Genomic DNA, 8,428 nt, shown 5'->3' with positions numbered 1-8,428 from the left:
AGCTTCACCCCCCAGGAACCTCCTCCTCATGTCTGTATTCTTCATGTATTTCATCTAAATAATGGAGACCCCCGTGGGTTAACGGTGGTTTATTTATTTCCTCCCGATTTTGGTGTGTGCACACACTCTTTATCCTCAGTTCATGTGTGACTCTGGGCTTGTCTGGTCTTCGTTTTCACTTTGTATGGTTGGGTATGCTAGCTGTTTCCACCTTTTCTGCAGTGACAAGTAAATGCTGTGGCCGCACTGAGTCCACACAGATGGGTCTGCCCCTCTGAGTCACACCCCATGAGCACAGATTCCAGGAAGGGGCTGGGAGTCCTCATGACTCAGGGCCCCAAGCATCTGGCCCGCTGAAGCTGCCTTCGGTGGACAAGGGGCTTCTGCGATACCTGGCCAGAGGGGCTAGGGCATTCGACGGGGCTCATCTTCGGCGTGTTGCCTCGTCTGCAGTTTGCTTAAGTCCTTGGTGTTTTGGCTTTGGATAGTCTCATGTTATGTTAATGGTATTAATTTTTTGTCATGTTAGTGTCAAAAATTTGCCCGATTCATCGCTTTTCTTTGAACTCTACGGTTTCTTCTGGAGCCACCTGAGAATTTAGCTTTCACGCAAAGTGTACTTATCTTCGCCTTTGTTCTTAGAAAGTTCTTTCCCACGGGGGATTTGGTCAATATTTGCCTGCTTACTTCCACTTCCTTTCAATGGTTTCAGCTCTTCTCTGTCTGCAGCACCTTACCCTTCGGTCTACATCTGTGGGCCCCGCACGCCCTCCCTCCCCACCTTCCTGCAAACTTGTTCTCGACAGCCTTGGTGCCGTGGCTACTGAGGGGACAGACCTGACCCTGGCCTCCAGAAGGGCAGGTACCTCAGCGCAGATATGCAAAGCAAAGAAAGCAGGTGTGGAGTCAGGGCTGAGGACGGGGAGGTCTGAGCTGGGGGCTGGAGGAGAGGGTGGCTGAGTGAGTGGGGGATGCCGGAAAACTCTTGTTGGAGTGATGACTGGCGGGTGGTGGTTGTGCAGGACTTGGCCAGGGAGTGGAGAAGTGGACAGTGCTCTGAGGAGACCCATTTTGTCCCTGTGTCAGGCGTTCGGAACACATGGAGCAGGGGGTAGGGCAAGAGAGGGAAGCAGGGAAGTGGCAGAGTGGGGCAGGGGCTGGACAAGAGGCCGCTGAAGGCAGATCTCTGTCCTGTGCCCAGAGCAGCCATGGGTCCTGCTCGTTGGCCACCATGGGAACACGGGATAAAACCTTCACAGCCCCGGAGTGTGTTTGATTTAGAAAGCTATGAGGTGGCCTGTGCAGGGCAGGCAGTGGTGCCCGGGGCAGGGGACGCGGGGCGCCCAGCAGTCCGTTCTGTGCCACGAAGGTCTGGCTCTCAGTGCGGCTTGCTCAGGTCTGTGTGGATCTTGCTGCTTTAGCCCCCCCCGCCCATATGCACTGACGCTTGATCCCCTCACCCTTGAAGGGCAATCGAGTCAGGGAAGTTGATGTAATGAAGTTGACAGAAGGCACGTTTGTGCTCTGGGAAGCCAGGCGGTTGGGTCGCTCTCTCCTCACGACAGAGGATGCTCTCTTGAAACGAGCTCTCCCTGATGGCGGTTCCTGCTGCAGCCGACCTTGGCAGGCTGTAGGGGCTGGGGGTGGGGGGGGGCAAGCATGCAAGCAAAGCAGGAGGGAGGCCCCTTCCTGCCCCTTTGGCAATGAGGGCAGGTTAGAGGAAGCCTGGAGCCAGTGCATTCAGCCCCAGCCGACGGGCGGTGAGGGACGGGCGAGGCAGGCCGTGCCCCCTCCAAGGGAGAGGCTCTGGAAGAGTGAGCTGATGGAATGTGGAACAGGCCCCCAGGAGTGAGCTCCTGTCCTGCAGTCCCGCCAGGTAGACTTCCAGGGGACACTGTGGAGGCATTACCAAGTCAGGCATGGCCCAAGGGGCACAGGTGGGGACGAGACTAGGCCTGAGCACAGATGGGACAAGATGGGCCCTAACTGTGGTGGATGGGCCTGGTCCTTGGCCAGGGTCAGGTGGAGGGTCGGTTTGGCTGGCCACAGAAAAGAAAGAGACTTGGAATCAGGCTACAAAGCCCCACGAGTCCCTGATGTGGCTGGACACTGCTCAGATACCAGCACTGGCCACATTAACAGAGGCTGGGGCCTGGAGGGAGGGAGGGGACAGGCCTGTAGGGTGGGGAGGAGCCTGAAGTTGCGGCAGAAGCAGGTACCAGGTGGTTGGTACCAAAGCTGGGCGTGGGCCCGGCGGCTGCCTGGGATAGAAGACAGTGGATGAGGAAGGCCAGGTTTCTGGGGCGGCTGGTGTCCAGCGGGCTGTGTTAGGAGCTCGAGGTAGTTTGCAGGGTTGGACTGGCTGTGACACAGGCCTGGGACAGTGGCTGGTGTACCCAACCTGCAGGGCTGCGAGACAGAGTCAGAACCAGTGCCTTGAGAGGGACCCAGTGAGCAGGCCAGCATGGCCACTGGGCTGGGGGCTGGCGGGGGAGGACGCTGAGCCCCGCCGCCAGCCTCTCTGTGCAGTAGCCTGTGGTTACAGCTGAAATGCAACCCCGTTGGCCCCGGGGCGGGGCAGGAGCTACATCCAGAGGGTTAGTGGTCAGGGGGGAGGGACTGCTCCACTTCCCAGCCTTGTCGAGGTAATTACCAGTCTCGATTAGCACTTGACCTGTGGCCTGCACCGGGCGCCTGTCAACTCGTTACTGCTAATTGTGGGGACTGGTGGCACCTCCGCCCTCATTACCTGGGTCTCAGCCTCTGCCCCACTGAGGCCAGTGGGAGTGGGGAGTGGGAGGGGAATGCCCACCAGGAGCTGGAGCTCCAGTCGGGCCGTGCCTCCTGGCGGGGCTTCCAGCTGCCGAGTCCCCGCAGCTGGGCCAGGCCCCTCTGCTCTGCATGCATTTTAGTCCCCTGGCCTGGAATCACCAGGATTCTTGGAGCTCTGTCTCACCATGCAGCCAAGGGGTCTAAGAGTGGGCCCCTGGGTAGGTCTACCACGTGGTAGGGTCCACAGGGTGGGCATGACTCTGACAAGGGTGGGATCCACTCCCATGGCTCTGCCCTCGCTCCCCACTCCACACCTCCCTGGCCCACCTTGTCTTGCTGCCTTGTGATTGCTCCCCTTTGCTCACACTCCACGTCCTGCAGGGGCCACCCCGAGTCCTGCCAAGATGGGGGGTCATGGACTCGCTCAGTCAACAAACTCTCTCCTGGCTATGCAGAGGGGCAGGGGCCTGACCTGGACCTTCCATGATGTCACTGTCCATCTGTTCTTACTGGGACAGGTGCCTTGCTAGAGGCGCAGGGCTGCGAGTGCTCCTCCAGGGTGGCCCGGGCAGGTGCTGGTCCTCTCTGGGCGGCCCCCCAGGCTCCGCAGCTCACCATGGTGGCGGACGGCTCTGCTCTTGAAAGGTGTGTCTGGGACTGCCTCTTCCACCACGGGTGGCCAGGGTCACCTCCATGGTCATCCTGGGTATGGCCAGGGGCCTGCAGACCGGGCCTACTGTGTGCCCCAGATGTCCTCCGCCCTCACTTGCCTCTGCAGGTCCTGCACCTGGACTCCTTGGCTGCCTGGCCTCCCCTGTGAGCCGCCGGACTCTGTGCTTCACCTGGGCCGTGCCCAGGAACCTTCCACCGGACACAGATTTAAACACAGCTCCTGAGACCCGTTCTCGGCCGGAATGTCACTCTGGCTAGCAGTTATGACTGGTGGGCGGACCTCGCCTCAGCACGGGGACTGAGACGCAGCGCGCCCAGCTTCGTTTCCACTGAGTTATGGGTTTAATAGCAGAGGACCTAAGCAGGCCGCCGGGGACGCTCCTCGCTGGCTCGGGGGCCCGGGGGCCGGGGGCCGGGGGCTGGGGCCGGGTTCTCACAGCCCAGGCGCCTGCCTACTCCCTGTCAGCCAGAGGAAGCAAGCCGAGAGATTTATCTTCCCCGACTTTACGAGGTCCTAACAGAGAGAAGGCTGAGAGGCAGCAGCTAAATAATTGATGGCCCTCCCTCACTCGGGGATCAGCCAGGGAGGGCTAGGGTATGAGGGGAGGGGGTGGCTGGGTGCTGGCCACAGAGAGCCGGGAAACCAGTGGGGGGACTGGGGGACCGCAGTGGTCACAGACACCTCGGAGCAAGTGTTCCCAGGAGCAGAGCTCAGAGATTCCAGGGCCAGCTCACCTCCAACTCCCCCACTCACGCCCTGTGCACCCAACCCAGCAACCTCACAGCTCTGTCTGTTCCTTCTGCTGCCCACCCCCTTGCCCCTTTGGGCTGGACATGGTCCCCATTCGGCCTCTGGGCTCTGCTCTCAGCCGATGAGCCGTGGGAGATGAGTGGAGGTAGGGGATTTGGGGGTGGGCTGTGGCACTCTGAGCACCCCTTTCCCTGACAGCCTCAGCTTCCCTCTGAGGAGCACCCCCTCATCTGCCAGATACATCTGTCCTCATCCCCTATATGCTCTCTCTTCTCTGTTTCTTCTTGCCCCTTATCCCATCTCCAGCAGCGGGGTACCACTCCCTGGCCCAAGGATGCAGGTGGGCCAGGGACAGGGTGGAGCGCCCCCGAGAGCCCTCCAGGTGGGGATGGGGCACTGTGCTTGGATCTGGAGCCAGGAGGGACACCTGCCAGGCCAAACGGGCTGCCAGGTTGGAGCCTAGACCACCGTGAGGCCTGGACATGCCCCCTCCTTGAGCGTTTCTTTATTGGTAATGGGGGTGTCCGTGACAACATGTTTGGCCACCCCAAGGTGGCATTCCTCCAGGAAGGGAGGTGCTCGCAATCCCCCCACCCTACCTCCTACTCACTTTACTCTTCCCAAACCAGCCAGGATTTTTACCGTGGAGGGATTTTATTAGTATTTTTATCAAATAAATGTTTGCTATCCTCCCTTGTGGCTGGCCCAGGGTTGGGGGGTCACAAGTGGGTTATTTCCTGTGGCACCAAGGGCAGGGACCTGGGGAGGGGGAGGGAGAGAGGCCTGCCCACCCCGGAACTACCGCCAGGAAGAGCCATGTGGCTCCACAGCTCACCCAGCAGGCCCTGCCTCAGTGTCCCCTGCAGGCTCAGGCCTGTGCTCAGGGCCCTTGGACCAGGTCTGGCCTCTGGGACCTCTGCCCCTCTGAGGCTTTCCCAGTTGCTGGCATGGGTGTGACGGGCGGGCAGCCGGCTCACAGGCACATGAAGTGACCACCACCACATCAGCCACCACGCTCCTCTCCCGTGGGCAGCCTTGGGGCCCACTGGTGGAGACCTGTGTCTGCTCCTCGTGGAACCTGGAGCGCACAGCCGAGAAGGTGTTTACAGGGTGGGCGGAAGCCTGAGCTGAGGTAGATCAAGCCCTTGAGTTTTTCAATGAACACTTGATTGGTGCAGTTTTTCCTCCGTCAAACCCCCGGCCTGCAGCCAGGCACCCTCTCGGCCCAGCGTAATCTGCTGAGCCCTTGCTCAAATAGAAGCAGCTTTGCCTCTTTCTAAACACAACTAATCCAATTTGGGTTTTGGGGGTTGGAGGTGGGTAGCGCCAGCCGCTGGACGGTCCTCGGAGGATCTGGGGCTGGGCTGAGGCCGGGACTGGGGCTGCGAGGGTGGGCTCTGGGCAAGGGCCACTCTGTGCCTTCGCCCCCACCTTGTCCCCCTCTCCGTCTCTCTGTCCACCCTGGATGAGAACCAGCACAGTGCACGGTGCAGCCCTGTGGTCCGGCCACCGGGACACCAGACCCAGTGCACCCTGTTTCCTGAAGGACCGGTGAGAGCCAGGAGTGGGGTGGGACTTGTGCTGTGGGATCTCAGCCTCACTGGGGGGCCAGGGCAGATTCCCCTCAAACCTGAGACCTCAGCTGAATCCCCCCACCCACCCACCGTGCCGGCGCTCCCAGGATCTGCCTGTCCCTAACCGCCCGCTCTGGCCTCAGCCCCCTGCCCACCCAGCCCAGCCTGCCGCACCCAGAGGACAAAGAGCCCCCATGGGCCCCTTGCTCCTGGATTGTGCTCCGATTGGGTCCTGTGAGGGGCCCTTGCCCTGGGTTTTGCTAGCCCGTGGCAGAAACCACAAAACTAACCAGAACACGCACAGCTCCCAGATGACGGATTCAATTCAATTCCACAAATATTGACCACCGTCTAATCTACTCGTCCTCCAGCGCTGGCTTGTTCCTCTGAGGTTCCCAGCTCGGCAGCCACAGCAGCTCGCTTAATCCGGTCCCCAACAATGTCACTGGGTCACAGTGAGGGAGCTGAGGCTCTGCCAGGCCCCCAGCAGGTGGGGGCCTGGGGGGGTCAAGGAGGGGCCGAGAAGGGGAGGGTTCAGGGGCACTGTGCCTCTGTCATGCCTTGTGCTTGTGGGCCACTGCATGGTGGAGTCTGAACTGGGTCCGCAGAGGGCCTGGAGTCTGGTTCCTGGTCAGCTAGACTCAGGAGGGACAGCCATGTCCCGTCTCAATGGCCCTCTGGCTCAGCGCTTCTCAGGTTCTTGTTCTCTGGGCCCACCTGTGCGATGCCTCCTACCTTCCCAACCGAGGCTGAGGCCGTCACTTACGCCTTAGAGAGAGTGAGCTGCAGGAGTGGCCCCTGACAGGCAGGGCCTGGGCTTTGGGGTGGCCTTGCAGTGGGCCTAGACTGTACTCATGTGGGGAGGAGAGGCCCCAGGACGGCCCCTGCACCTCAGCAGTCCTGCCCCGGCAGTCAATCTCCGCTGGGCACTACAGCTCCATGGTGACCCTGGGCAACAGGAAATTGATCAGAATTGGAACTGATGGATTAAAGTAGAACCAGGAGAATTGATTTTTCTCCCTGGGCACTTAAATGCTGCTCTCAATCAGGTGATCAACTCCTGGGCAGGGGCGGCCCTCGGGACAGAGGTGGGAGTGAGGGGGTGGCCCTGGGGACAGAGGTGGGCTTATGCTCCTGCCCAGTCTCTGGGAGGAATCTTGTGTCAAGTCCCTTCTCTGCCTGTGCAGGGACCAGAGGCTGACTCCCTCCCCTACCGGCTGTGTGAACAGGCCAATCCTCTCCCCTCTGTGTCCTGGTGGCCTAAGTGCGAGCCCAGGGGAGCCAGTGACTCATTTATCGCTCAATCATTCATGCATTTGACAAGCCCTGTGGTGAAGGGATAGTGATGAGCCTCCGCAGGACGCACGGTGGCAACCAAGATAGGCCAGACCGGTGTGCGGAGCCTCCCCGACACGCACCTGCGTCTGCCCGCTGGCGTTCACCTGTGGCCCCTGCTCTGCAGTCCCCGCCCCGGCCCGCTCACCCCCGGCCCGCCCACCCCCGCCCACCCATCTTCTGCGGAGCCAGGCGTGGGTTGAGTTAGGGTAAGCAGGGTGGGCACCCCCCTGTTCTGGCTGCTGGAGCCTGCGAATATGGCTAGGGACCCCGTGGGCACTTGAGGTGGCCCTGAGCTGTGGATGGGCTCCTGAGCCGCTGGATTGCGGTCTCCGCTGTGTCCTGCCTTGGGCCTGGCAGCCGTGGCAGGTGGAGTGGGCGGCACTGGCTGAGGGAGGGCAGGTGAGTCAGTGCCTCGCCTGGTCAAGGTGCCGCAGGCCCGCCCCAGCCTGATCCTGGGAGACTGTGAGGGGCCCAGGAGGCCCAAGGCAGTGGGTCAGCCCTTTCCAAGGGGGCCTAGAAGGGGCTTCCTCTCCCGGAGCCTGGGAGAGAGGCACTCCAGGCCCTGTGATTTGGGGGCTGCAGGGTAGTGTCAGCATGATTGGCCTTGTGAAATTCCTCCCAGATGTTGGACATCTCCCCACACACAGTGCCCCTCCCTAGAGAAGGGCACAAATAAAGCCGTGCTGGTAGTGAGTAGGCCAGGCTGGGTAAGGGCTGGGACTCCCAGGCCCAGACTGGTCCCCCCTAGGAAGCTCTGTGTTGTCACGTCCCCTCTTTGAGGATCTGGCCGGGGATCCCAGCGCTTGTCAAAATGTGTGTCTGAGCCTCAATTTCCCCCTGCATTTGGCAACCTGCCCAGCAGGGTTGGTGTAAGCGTGTGGTGAGGCAGCAAAGCAGCACCCCTTAACCCCTGATTAAACACCCAGGCTGCAGACCTTGGTCCAGGGTGAGACAGGGCCCCTGTGCACCCCCTGTCCAGTGATGTCTGACGGTCCCTCCCAATCCGACTGTGGCCCTGCCCTTTCCTAGTGGCCGCATGGACTACAGGAGAAATGCTGAGCTGGGAGACCAAAGGGCACGCGGAAGGCTAGCCTCCTTGGGGGACCTCAGGAGCTGCAATGGATGGGGACCCAGGGCAAAACATCCTACTGCCCACTCGGGCCAGTGTCCAGGGCAGATGGGAAGCTGAGTGCCCAGGATGCTAACCAGGTTCGAGCTGAGGTCCCGCCATGCTGGCCACATCTTCACACCCAAGACCCCCCATCCCTGGAAGCTCAGGCCTCTCAGCTCCGGATGTCTGAGCCACAGCAGGCAATGGGGA

This window comes from Halichoerus grypus, chromosome 13 (assembly GCF_964656455.1).
Source record: "Halichoerus grypus chromosome 13, mHalGry1.hap1.1, whole genome shotgun sequence".
NCBI classification, from domain to species: Eukaryota; Metazoa; Chordata; class Mammalia; order Carnivora; family Phocidae; genus Halichoerus; species Halichoerus grypus.
The sequence above is the reverse complement of the archived record's forward strand: the minus strand, read 5'-3'. Positions refer to the sequence as shown.